The sequence below is a fragment of the Camelus bactrianus genome, chromosome 9 (genome assembly GCF_048773025.1).
Source record: "Camelus bactrianus isolate YW-2024 breed Bactrian camel chromosome 9, ASM4877302v1, whole genome shotgun sequence".
Lineage (NCBI taxonomy): Eukaryota > Metazoa > Chordata > Mammalia > Artiodactyla > Camelidae > Camelus > Camelus bactrianus.
This window is the reverse complement of record NC_133547.1, coordinates 63,729,865-63,744,035: the sequence shown is the minus strand read 5'-3', so window position 1 is coordinate 63,744,035 and position 14,171 is coordinate 63,729,865.

Genomic DNA, 14,171 nt, shown 5'->3' with positions numbered 1-14,171 from the left:
ATCAGCCTTCCTACTCCTTAGACAATCTCCTGTCTTTGAGAATGTCTTTGTGGTGTAAATTGCAAAGTAGCTCTTTTAAAGGAAAGTGGTTTTACTCAGTTGGGTTTGTGACATTAGCCAAGCACCATTTTCAACAGTATTTATAGCTGGGGCTTTCTTCATTCACCTTACATGTGCACACACAGGACGAAGGGGCCATTCCTTGCAAGAAAGGTCCAAATGATTGATTAATTAGCACAATCAAGGATTCACGGAACCATTCAATTGCACCTCTGAACAGGGCCTTAGTGGCACTGACCACTCCCCACTCCATCTGGACAAGAATCTGTGTTAGGAAAGTCCCAGTAGGTACCCAGCCTCTTCTTGTACCCTCCTGGAACAAGGATCTGACCACCTTACAGTACTCGCCTCCAGTGCACTGTCGACCCACTCAAATTGTCAGCATTGATATAGAAGAGAAATTAGGTTGTCCTCCCCGTGGTCACATAACTCTACCTCTCCTTCCCTCTCCAACCCATTCACCAGGTTGCCGCTCCTTGCTCAGTAGTTCTATTTCCTTCAGTAGATGCACACGGCAGATGATTTCAGTTCCTCCACCAGCCTGGATTACCTCCGTGAAGGCCCAGTGGGTCATTGTCTCTTCTAAAATGAGATGCAGGCATTGAACAGAGTGTTCTGGGCGTGTATTGGCTGCTGGAACCCACTCACCCAGAGACCTAAGACACACTCTGGCTGCTTCCTCCAGTTTTCCTTTCGCTTCTTGTTAGAGACTGAATGTTTGTGTCCTCCTTAAATTTCATATGTTAACACTCTAACCCCCTCAGCCTGATGGTATTGGAAGTGGGGTCTTTGAGATGTGATTCTTTTTGAGGGTGGAGCCTTCACAAATGAGACTAGCGCTCTTTTCAAAGAGACTCCAGGAGGCTCTCTCACCCATGTGTGAGGAGACAATAAGCAGTCTGCAGCCTGTGATGCAGAAGCAGAAGCAGAAGCAGGCCCTCACCGGGCAAGACCATGCTGGCACCCTGATCACAGACTTCCAGCTTCTAGAGCTCTGAGAAATAAATGTCTGCTGTTTGTAAGCCACCCAGTCCATGGTATTTTTCATAGCAGCCTGAACTAAGACCATTCTCTTTCTACATGCAAATTGCACAACCTTGTGATATTTATCCCTCAGTTTTTCTCTTGGCTTCCTCCCTCCTTAATCTATTGACAACAACCCATCAGCTGTCCTTCCTCTTGTCTAAAGAGAACAGAAGTCCCCAGTGAAACTGTAATAACTGCCTCCAGTCTTCTTACTCTTGCCCTGATGTGACACTGCCCCAGGGACTACAGTTGTGGAATCTGAGCCTGCCCTTTCCTTCCCTAAAGTCCTTCCATTAGTGTGTGTGTGTGTGTGTACGCACGCGTGGTGAGGGGACAGATTTTCAACAGCTCTACAACACCTTAAAGTTCAAGTTGAAACTTCAAATTCATACCATGCCCTTCATGATCACCTCATTCCCTAGCTAGCCCTCTCTCCCATTTCCATCTCCATGTGGCAATGTTGAACTTCACATTAATCCTCATCCTCATCAGATTCTTCCACTTAACGTGACTTCCTCTGCCAGTAATGACCTTCCCCCCTTCTTTGCTGGGGTACCACCTCCTTGTCCACCAAGATTTAGAGTCCCATCCTCATGGAGGGTCCTGACTGCCCAAGTCAGGCTAGCACACTGCCCTTCTCTCATGAGGCTCTTTCCTGGTCTTGAAGGACAAACATATCACAATGGTGTGTACTTGCCTGGTGATGTGTGTATGTCTCCCGTTGAAACATGGACCCTGGTTCACCTGTATCTTGGTGTCTGGGACCATACCTAGAAGGAGGAAATACTCAGTTCCTATTTGTTGAGCTAAACTTTCATCCCCAGCAAATGATGTTCTGAAGATTAGGGCTGCCCTGGTGTGTTTGGCTAGGTCATATCATGTTTAGGCTGTTCATTTCCTGAGTGGCATTGAGCATAAGGAAGATGTAGTCTCATCCTCCACAGAGTCAACTTGAAACCCAAGAGTCACCAGGGCTTGGTAGAAACTTCACCTAAGCAGTTATGATTTGCACTGCAGTGGGAACACCAGATCAAAGACAGCCCAGCAATACCTCCACTCAAGAGACTTGGGCATTTTTCATGGACCCAACACAGCCTCAGCTATAATCACTAATAACCTCTTATTGCCTCAGCCCAACATGGAACATATATTAAACTGATTTGCTAACTGTCCCACTCAAGTATTAAGGAAGAAAAATGCACCCACATTCTAATTAGTAATTTTAAAAAGTAATTTTATACATACTTTTATGATCAAACAATGCAATATAAAACAAATATTTAAAACTTATCTTAAAACATAGCTACCCTGATAAGCATAATTTAGAAATCTTTAATGAATTCACCTCAATTAGCCTTTAATTAAATAGCTCATTAAAAGCTGATTTGAATACTGCTCATGGAGAAATCCTTGTTCAACTGTTGTGACAGAACAGGAAGTTAATGAAGTTAAAATTAAGTGCAATTTTGGGGGAACAGCCTGAAAGTCATGAAGCTACAAGAGGAAATAAAATCTCTGAACTTTGCCTGACACCAGAGACTTCTCATCAGCACCAGCGGCTGAAGTGAATGGTAGACTTGAGCCCCAGGAAGGGAGCATGTTTTTTTACCCCCCGTTCTCATCTTGGGGCTTAGGACATTGGGCGTAGACGGTTAATGTTTGATGAACGAACAGATGAATGAATAAGTGAACAGTCAAAACAGATCTTCACACATTCTAAATTCAAGCAAAAGGTAAAATAATATAAAAATAAACTTAGATTTATGGAGCACCTACCATGTGTCAAATGTTTTGAAATAATTTTTTTTTAATGTATTTCTCCCAGTAGCCCTTCATGCTGGGAGCTAAAATATCTTTCCTGTTTTTCCAGTGAAGAAACAGGGGGACAAAGTAGTCAACTAACACAAGCATTAAATATCAGAGCTGAAATGTTAGCCAAGTTAGAAGAGAAGAGAACCCTAAGTATGTAAAGTGTTTCAAGGCCTCTTTGTAGACTTACCGGAAAGAAATATATTTGGTGTCAGCTTTCACCTTCTCATGCCCTCTCACTGCCACCTCCTTCCAAAGAACACGTTTCCAAGTCGCTGGCTCCTGTGGCCATAGCTCTGTCATTCCTAGAACGTCGTCTGTCAGTTGACTATCCGAACAAACGCTATTCAGGTGCTTCCCTCTGGGCAGCCTGAGCCAAGGTTTAGCAAGGAGACACTGAGGGGCAGAAGCAGGCTTTGGGCTCCATGCACTGCCAGGGGTTCCCCCTCTTGGAAAGGAGGAAAGAGAAAAAGTCACCATTTTCATCATCTCAGTCATTTGGGGATGAGTCCGGCAGGTTTTAAAGCAGAAAAGCACCCAGGGAATCAGCCTGACCTGAAATTCCCAGCACAAAATCAGGTGTTGCCAGACTCACACGCCTGCCACCCAGGAAGAGCTGCAGAGCCTGGCTTCCAGGTGTGCAGCTGGACTGAGCTAATTCTGATGGTCGGAGGCATCTAGGTCTTGTGTCCACAGCTTTGGGAGAAGGGCCTGAGGGAACACAAGGAAGATAGACCTGTGTCCTCAGCACAGAAAGAGGCAAGAATCTGCCTGATTGGAGCCAGACCCCTACCCAGAGTGCGGCGGGAACCGCTGTGGGGAAACCAATGCTCAACCCACAGCAGCTGGTGCTGCCCGCCCAGAGCCACCTCTGGCCAAGATGTAGGCTTGAGCAGAACTGGAGCATCTAAAGACCTCAGGATACAGGGACTGGGGGCCTGAAGTATTCCAGCATCTCCACAATGGCTACAGTGAGAAGACAGAGAGACCGGTGGGGGACAAGGTGGGCTGACAAGCAGGGATCTGGTCCCCCAGTCCTGTACGGCACATACTGTGCACCAGTGACGGGGCCAGCCAGGCTCTTCCACTCCCCACTCCCGCCCACCACCACAGATTACGTCAGGTAGGGGTTATCAGTATCACCATTTTGTAGAGATTAGTGAAGCTCAGTTAGGACAAGTAGGTTACACTGATGGTGAGTAGGTTACACTGATGGTGAGTAGAGATGAGATGCAAACCAGGTCTCGGACTCAGCATCCCATGCTGGCTCATATGCAGACTAAAGCGTGTGGAAAGACGGCAGATGGCCCCTCTGATCCACCAGGTCCCCTGAAAGCTCAGGCTGGGAGCCTCCGTGTCCTGTGGTCTCCAGACTCTAGTGTCCGTCTTCTAACCCCGTGCCCACCCAGGACCTAGCACATACTGAGCCCTCAGGAGTGTGTGCTGCCGAAACAGACAAATGCAGAGGGTGGGAAATTCCTTCAGGTGTTCTCTCTTTCTTTCATGCAAGTGTTTTCTGGATCTTGGCTTGTTAATCTGTAAAACCTGCTTCATTTACTGTCCATGAATACGTCTGAAGTATATAAAACATTATGTACAGGAAACTCTGAGTATCTGTCCCCTGTCTGCTTCTCCAGCCTCACCTCCTGCCAGGCTCTCGCTGCCTTCCTGGGCTCCTGCCTCCCTGGCATTTTGCCTCATCCTTGAATGGGCAGTAGTCCTTTGCCTTATGGTGGTCCTGGCACATGCCTCTCCCCTGGCTGGACGCTCTTCTCCTTTGTTACACCTTTAGTTGCTACTCCTACTCATCCACCCTTTCTTCAAGGAGGCTTTTCTCTTTCTTTCCAGGATAGATTAAATGCCTTCTTTACAATGTCATAATTCTGTGTATGTACTGAACATCTTCAGCCTCCACCAGGGAAATCTCCGAGAAGGAGAGATGGCATCTCTTGCTCACCATGGGATCACCAGCACCTGGTACCTAATAGATTCACAGTAAATATGAACTAAATGGATGAACAAATGAGTGAATAAAAATGGATGCTTGCTTGTTAATATACACATGTGACCAATTCTGAGACATAAAACAAAGAAATATTTAAGTGTTCACATCTGTGTAAATAGCTCCAGGAGGTTCGCTGCATCCCTTTCTTCGCTTGCCAAGATGCCTCTCCCTGCATACCCGGCTGTGCCACATCAGCATTTCTGGGGTGGATGACGGACTTCTAGGAAGCTTGAGTTAGAACCACAAGTTCCATTTCCAGACCATGAGGAGCCTACGGGACACAGCATCATTAAACTGAAGGTAATTGGTTCTGAATACATTTGAAACTTCTTCAAAGGTCCACCAACATTCATGAGAAAACTCAGGCTGGGTTTACATCTCCTTCCATGTGTAATTAGCACATTCATGTTCTCATGAGTCTCCCAGTGCAGTAATACAGTGTGAGCGACAATTAGGCGTTCCCTTGCAGAGGCCACTAGATTTCATCATGTATCCATCAATTATTTGTTACCCATTCAGTCCTTATTTTCTTATCCATTACCTCCTTCAGTCCTTTAATTAGATCCTGGTGTTCAGGACCTGTCTGTCCATCCATCCATCGTCCATTTGCATTTTTAAGTATCTGATCTTTGCCTGAGAGTGCTGTCTTGCCCCATCGTGGGGCAATTGTCAGGCATGTTCCGTGCAGAGGCCCCAGGCAGGGCTGAGTGGCAGTGGCCCACAGCATCAATCTGCTTCTTAACGTAACTTTTACTAACATTCCTCAGTTTCACGTCTCCACTCTCTCACTGCCCTCCCTGAAATCACCTCCCCAACAAACAGCTTGCACACAAACCCTTGTCTACAAGGTCTGTTTCGGAAAGACAAAGTAAGACATTGTCACAGAAACATGCTCCTTTCTTCCAGATCGTCTACACCACCTGTGATTATGCATTTATTAGAGCCCGTCTTTACTGTCCATCCCCATCTTTAGACCATTAGCTCCATGAGAACTGTGACCCTCACAGCTGTTCGTTCTCCACTGAGTACCCAGTGTCTGCACAGAGCAGGTGCTCAGTGAAGCATACATAAGGGAAGTATACACCAGGCTGTGCCCCCAGTGCTGGAAACTGAACTATTTTGACTCAATCTCTACTCACAGCCTGAGAGAAGCAAAATGTAATATTTATAATACATGCTCATTGAAATATATGTCATTCATTAGCATTGGATGTTATGAGGTCTTGGGAAAGTGTACTGAACCCAGCTAAAGGGTGATCAGGGAAGGCCCCCAGGAAAGTGATCCCAAAGTCTGACCACAAAGGACACATAACCAAGGGAAGAAGGGCACAGGCACCAAGAGTCTGTGGGACTGTTGCGAGAGGCAGAATACAAGGATCTTCTCCATGGGCTTGACAGTTGGAATTAAGTTATAATACCCTCTAATTCAGAGGCTCAGAACCAGATTACCATATTGTTGGAGACATGAATAATGGAAATGGAATAGCAAAGACATCGGTGGCAGTGTGAGCACCGAGTGAGCACTCAGGTGGGGCTGGTTCTGGAAATCAGGCTGATCTAAAAATCCTCTTGTGGAGGCCGTCTCCTTTTCTGGATGCAGTGACTGGGGCAGCAGGGGGCACGGCCCAGGATGTTTCTCGTCTGTCGAGGATTTGTCAGTCCCCAGGGGCTGGAGTCTTATTTAGGGAGCAGGTGCCTCCCCAGCAGAGCCTCTGAGTCTCTCAAGATCCATACCTGCAATTGTCAACAAACTCTGTTTTTTCATTTATAAATGTCCTTAATGGTGAGGATTTGAAAAATTGTTTATCACAAGTTATCACTGAGTGGGATCCAAGTTTGTCTCCGGTATTATGGTAAGGCTGAATGCTCTCACCAACAGCCCCGGAACCTCAGTGGCTTCATTTATGAAAAATGTGTTTCTTGCTCATGTTACGTGGAATTAAATGTTTGAAGAGTGGTCTTCCAATACTGTGATTCAGAGACCCAGACGTCTTCAGTCTGGTGGTTCTGCTATCCCCTGGGGTCCCGGAGTCCTCCTTGGATGCTCTGCACCCTTCCTCCCAGCAGACTGGGGGGAAGCCTGGCCAGTTCCATGGGAAGTTGCACTGGTTGGCCTGGGGAGGTCTGCTATTTCTGCTCACATACCATCCCATCGGTCATAAGTCAGCTCCACGCTCCACTGACATGCAAGGGAGCCTGGGAGCCGTGGTCCTGCTGTGTTCCCAGGCAAAAAAGAAAACAGGATTTTGTAAAGACCTAGGGTTCTCTCCCATACTTTTCAAGACACAGTTTGAAAGGATGAGGCCATGAGAAGATAATCAAAAACTGCATTCCCTATAGGTTAATGAAATGCAGTCTGTCTACTTTTCTTGATAGGATCGTCTTTTCTACTTTTCAGTTGACAGTGGGGAGTGGGTCTGTCGGACCCACTGACCTGGGATTTGACTGACAAATATGATAATATTAGGACTTACTGGAGAATATGTACCCAAATCACCTTTCTCATGTTAGGAAATATAAAGTCCAAAAATTAGTGATGTTCAAGGAATGGATTTCCTTTTGGGCAACAAAAGTGATGTTAGTTCTTAGGAAAAGTTCAGAGAAACTGTGTGTGTGTGTGTGTGTGTGTGTGTGTGTGTGTATGTGTGTCCCCATCCAAAAGAAGAGGTGATGTCAAGATATACCAAGTGAGAATGTATCCTCAGTATCTGTGTCCTAGAAAAGCTCTACTTTAGAGTCATAGGAGCTGAAATTATTTTCTCCTTATTAAGAATAGAGTTGAGTCTCCAAGGTCAACAACCATATTGGATTGTTTCTATCATCATCTCCATTTTAAAAGGAGAGTAAATCAGGACTGAGAGGTGTTAAGAATTCCACCCCCCCGCAAGGTTATACAGCTGCTGAGTGATCGAGGTAGGATTGAAACCCCCACAATCTGACATGAGAGCCCATGCTCAGCAGTATGTTTTCCCAAGCCTCTTGGGCGTAGTTGCACACTGCAGGAAAAGTACGTGCAAAGCCTTTGTAACCATTGCATACTACCGCCCAAAAATTTGGAATGAAGTGGAATAAACAAAATCCATAGCCACTCTCCCCAACTACGACCATGGCTAAAATTTCAGCAAAAATTAGAACAAACCATATTTATTAACCACCCTATTCCCCATGTCCCACCTTCAGAAATCGTTACTACTGAGTGACTAACTCTGTCTGGTCTTTCTTCTTTATGCTTCTGAATCACCCTTAATGTCTGCTCAAACCTTGGACTTGGAGAAGCCAAGTAAATGTCAGGGTCAATGCTGATTCTGCTTTTCCTAAGAAGTCTGCTTTCCAATGCAAAATAGCCATTTTAGAAACTACAGACTCAGAGATGATACTGCTCGTGGTAGGTCCATTTCAGAAAAGGCGGTGTGACCAGTGACAGCCTCCCAGCAACGCTACAGTTCTCTGGGAGGGACCAAAATCGTGGCAGTTGGATGTGCTAAGTGCACTGCTATTAACACAGGTGTGTTGAATCTAACTATTGTGACATCTCTCCTTTTCATCGTACTGTAGAATAATAGAAATAATTGAGGAAAATTTAAGTAGAGTTCAATAAACACACCCATTCATTCCTCTGGTATTAATTAGTGTGTTCTCTTCACTATAGCAGGTATGAAGGACACAACACAGGGAAAACTGTATCTGATGGGGTGTTTTCTATTTGGCGTCTGGGCAAAGGGCCCTGGGAGTTCAGCCGGTTGGTCACCAGTGTTTTATTTGTTCCTCTTAAGTGTGGGAAGTAGAAGGGACACTGCAGTATCACCACTTTGCTGAGGGGGAGTGCCTTACTGAGGCTGAAGCACAAGTAGGAAGTAGTCTAGCCAGAACTCAGACCTGTGTTTGTGATGTCCAGTGTAAACAAGGGCATTGCAAGGAGTGAGAAATGGTCATTTAGACGCACAGTACCTAAAATTCTACAACCTGGCCTGCCTAATACTGCTCTCCTAATCACTTGCTTGGAGGATCATGACGACAGTTACCTGTCAGGATGTTCTTCTAGTTTTAAGTCCAGGACAAGCCCATGTTGTTCTCTGCCACTGAAATTGCACAGTAAAACACCTGGCACAGTGCTAGGCACTAGACACACACTCAGCATCATACATCACATAATTCTGCACTTGTCATAGTTAAGAGATGATCACATGATTACCAAATTGTCTACTTTTCAAATGTGCACCTCCTCCAAAAAAAAAAAATAAAAAATCAAGGCTAGCCTTATTTTGGTCCCTAAGGCATTTCTATAAGTTATGAAGGAAAATGTACCAATTTACTAGCAAAATAAAATTTAAATCTTGGCACAACTCTGCTATGATGTCGACATGTTTTAAAAGGTGCCTTTGTCCATTGTCTCACTCCTAACGATTGTTGCCTTACGTCTTAGGCTTATGTTTTTTAACAAGGAATTGGTTTGAGTTGAAGGCAGCATGGCCCACCAGGTAAGATTAAAAGGAGCTTTTCTTCTTGGTCATGTCGCATGTGTATAAATTACCTTCTGCAGGGAGAGTTTTATTATTAATCATTTGTGCCAATAAACGTCTCATTAAATCTAACTTTCACTTATGGAGTATGCAATTGTCGTTATATAAATATTATTTAATTACATAATGGCTCAACTATTAAGAAATCTGTATTTAACTGATATTCAAACAGCATTCATAAAATGCTCTATCCTAGGGACTATTTGAGAATTCCATAATCTTTTGATTAAAGACCGTAGTATTTATTGATTATATTTGGGTAAGCCATGTTGTCTTTATAATAAGGTGTGTTGATATTAAAAAAAAAGATTAAACATTCTCAAGAGAAGAGCCATTTCATATTCACCCACCTTTCATATCCATCTATGAATTAAATATTATCCTTTTACTTCTATATCCTTGGTAAGTTTTTCTCTCTCTTTGTAGGCAATTATACAGTGACCCATCCATATAACTCAGGAGACTTCTCAATTTTTTTATGAATGCCTGTAAATATGGAGGAAATGAGTACAAAATTTATAACCAGTTAGACCATATTAACTTTTTGTGTGTTGGGTAGGGGGTGCGTACAGTCATCACACTGTACTGTTTGAATTTATGAGGAAATTATTTTAGAGTAGTGTGGGGAGTGATGACTGTTTAAATCTGGAAACTCCCTTTATCCTATGATGTGACCAAGTTCCACATAAGTTGAGGGTTTAGGAAGGCTACCTTTAATGTTTCTTTGACTTATTTTCTGATAGATGGCAGGAGACTCAGAATCCAGAGGATAAAGAGAGGTGTTAGCTACCAGCTGCTAAGAAGAGGGAGAATGGAGACAGAACTGGCCTGAGTTGAGCTTAGGGAGCTAACATAGAAGGTGTTGGTATCCAGGGGCATGTTGCATTCCAATTTGGTCTCAGCCCAGTGCTGAGTTATCCAAAGGAACACAACATCGGAATTCTTCAGGGAGCAATTACACTTGAGATGTAGCTAGTGCCAGAATGGCTTGATGCCTGCCCTAGAGAGGAGGCAGGAGAAAGAGCATGGAGTCATCCCAGAAAATACAGCGGGTGAGTGACCCACGACAGAGCGTAAGCTCTTGAGTACATGGCCCACACCTTCTTCAGTCATGGTTATATTCACAGCCCCCAGCACACTAGTTTTCGAGAAATATTTGCCAAGTTCTGGGTGTCATACTGCCAAGAAAAAAAGCCAGCTATGAGGACTAGTCCTAGAGTAAAAGACAAGTATGTGATACTCCGAGCTCACTCAAGGAGCAATGGGGACCGGTCTTAGGTGGGATATGTGTCTATTGTTCTCATTTACTCAGTCAGAAAACACTTGTTGGGCACTAGCTTTGGCTCAAACATCACGTGAATTGTTGGGACATGGAGATGAAACGTCGTGATGCCTGGTTTGGAAGCATTTCTTCCCTGGTCGGGATAAAGGCATTTAAACACCATTACGTAGTGGCCAGCACAGGCTTTAAGGGTGGCGTGTGCAGAGTCTCGGCACAACTGCCTTCAGGATGGTGGTCTGGATGTCAGGTCTTTGAGAAAAAGTGCCCAGAGCCCAGATTCTTCTCAGCAACAGGGCTTGAGCCTTCTAGAAACTCCAAATTACATTTAAGGTGTTGGTTATTTCAATTAAAAAAAAAAAAAAAAAACTTGGATTGGGCCAAAGGGCTTTACTGATAGTAACTCATTTAATCCTCACAGCAACGCTGAGGACAAGGTACTCACATGTCTATTTTATTGTCGAGGAAGCAAGAATTCAATGATTAGGTCACTTGCCCAAGATCCCACAGGTAGTATTTGGGGAATTCTGAATTTGAACTCAGAAAACTTCACTCCTAACCCTACCGTGTAGTGTGCACAGCGATGATTTCAGAGAAGGGGTAGATGAGTGTGAGTCAGGGTTGGTAGAGGTGGATGGGTGGCGGTGTCTGTGGGTGTCTCATGGAATATATGGATTTGACTGAAAGTCCGTATGTGGAGGAGAAAGGCCGTTTTAGAGTGGGACTCCGGTGAAAGTGAAGGCGTGAGTGTGGAAGTCCATTTGTTCATCCAAGAGCTGTTTATTTAGCATCTACAAAGCCTGCCAGGCCTTGCACCACGTGCCAGGCGAGCAGCGGTAAGCAAGGGAGGTGAGGCCTCCTCCACGTGGAACTCCCAGGGCAAGGACGGATACAGACGAGGCAATGGGGGACTCCAGCCACATCTGGCAGGTCAAGTTCAGCATCGTGGGGACACAGAATAGGGGCTCCTGACCTGTGGGAGGCGGCTGGTCAAGGGAGGATTCCTGGAAGAAGCTCAGCGCGGAGGGAACGGCATTGGAAGAGTAGGGTTGGGAAGATGCTCAGAACGTTAACAAGGGCACTGAGGCAAAAGTGGAGGAGGGCCAGTGTAAAGAAGCCTAAGAGGCAGCCACCAAGAAGGATCTCAAGTTCAGAGAGACTCAGCTGTTCCACAGCCACTGCTCCTGGGGTTCAGAACGGTGCCAGTAAGGTCTCATCAAGGACAGAGTCTTAGTATCTCTGAGGATAACATTACTGGCCACGTTTGGTTCCTAGAACCCAACCCAACTTTCCCTGCATATCAGCAGCTTAGTAGGCTTAATGAAAGTATAAGATGTTTCTGTTTCAGTCTGCTTTGTGAAGCGCTTCTGAAAAGGCCCTTTATAAATCTCTATAACGATGAATTATGAACAAGGGAAAGCGGGCTGCAGCCTCCGTCCCTGCTCCTGCTCCTCCGAGGGGAAAGCTGAGCCTGATTCATACATTCCGCTTCGTCTGGCCTTGTTTCCTTCCGAAGACAAGAGAACATCATAACCTTGAGCTATCTAGTAGAAATGAAAGATTGATGCAACCTTTGCTGTGTAAAATCTGGGGCCTTTTCATCCAGAAGCGAGAACAATTGAATATCGTAAAAAACGTACAACGCACTTGAGAAGAACTTATTTTATTCAAACACTAAGAACTTTCATCCTAAGAGAAACCTCTTTGTGGGAAAATAAATAAATTAATACCTGCCTCATGAGAAATAGATGTCTCTGGCAGTTGCAAATCTCGAAGCTCAAAAGTCCAACTGCCTCTCATTTTAAAAGTGCAAACACCGATGAAATGACCCAGGGGGTGACATAACTCACTCAAGATCACCAACCATGAATGCGTCAGTTCACACCCAGAGAACTGGACTCCAGAGTCTTCTTTCACAACCACAACATTATGTTAAGTCTCACCTTCCAAGCCATGTTGAAAAGTCTGCCGTTCATCCTGAGATGACCTCTGTGTCCAGAGCACACAGAAGAGAGGGGTGGCCAGAACCCTCACTGGCTGAGCCCAGCAGTCGGGGCCAGAGGAAGTTGAAAACACCTCTGATGGGATGTTGTCCTGAGACCACCTCCTGGGAATTCATATCTCATCACCATTCTCATAAATGAGCATCAGTGTGTCTGATTAAAAAGTGGCACAGGCAGAGGATGCGGCTGCCAACCTCCTGGGGGCAGCATCAGTCATAGCACCCAGCGCGTCCAGCCCAGCCTGGACCACTGGCGTGTGGTACCCAGTCCTGGTTCTGTTCACAAATTCACTGAGAAGGTAGAAGGCAGAGGAGAGCTGGCCCAACTACAGCTCCCATGGTGAGGACCTAACTCGATTTTGCCCCAGAAACAAGTCTATGGTTTGTCCCACTAGGGAAAAAATAGGCATAATTACATTAAAATGATCATTGTTAAAACTTTAAAGGACAAAACCACAAACAAACGAAACCTTAACACAGCCTCAAAGCGCATTAAGGAAAACAGAATATCCAAAGTGTGGATATGGGCGGTGATAGCTGCCATGTGTTCTTCCCAGGATGAACAATGGCCACCAGCAGCGTTATGGTTAAATTAGCGATATTATTATTATAATCACCAGTTTTTAGTGTCAAGCACTCTGCTAAGCATTTCAGATGGATTAATTCATAATTCATCAATCTCCACAGCAACGCTATGAGATGGGTTTTTAATCCTCATTTAAAAAGAAAAGAAAAGAAAAGAAAAGAAAAGAAAAGAAAAGAAAAGAAAAGAAAAGAAAAGAAAAGAAAAGAAAAGAAATGAGGCTTAGTTGATATGCCCAAAGTCACAGGACTACTAAATATGGAAGTAGGGTGTCCAGAGTTGGTATTAACTAGGGGTTCACAACGTCCTCTATGACCAGAGCTCTTCCCACCCTTCTGCTCCCTGTCCCCAGTGAGGCACCTTGTCCCCAGGTGGCTGCTGCAAGGCCGAGCATTTGTAGCAGGCAGAGAAGGGATTTTCCATCCCTCTTTGGGTCTCTTATGAGAGAGTGCATCTGCCATCATAGCTCACTGACTAGGTACGGAAGGGGAACAAATTATCCCAGTGGGGATGTATTTTTATAGCTCCTGGGATGCTTCTCATGTGCAGGCTGGGTAGACAACCACTGGTCAAGACTAATGAAAGTTCACTGGCTGGGCTTCCGAGGGGCACAGGCTCCCCAGGACACTGTCCAGCTTGGGTCCAGCTGGCAAAGAAGGAGACAGGTATTGGCACCTCCCCAGCCCCTCGCCTCCCAAAGCCAGCCGGGGGAGGGGCAGTGATCATGCAGAACACTCACGTCAAGCTGAACTGAGGATTCCTGACGGCCACCCTGCTCTTGGGGAAGGTCCTGTTTCCATCACAAAACTCCAAGATTCTGGATTCTTTGCTAGCAAGAGGGTGGTCACAAGTGCTTTTTCCAAATCATAGGAAGTCTTTTAGGGAGA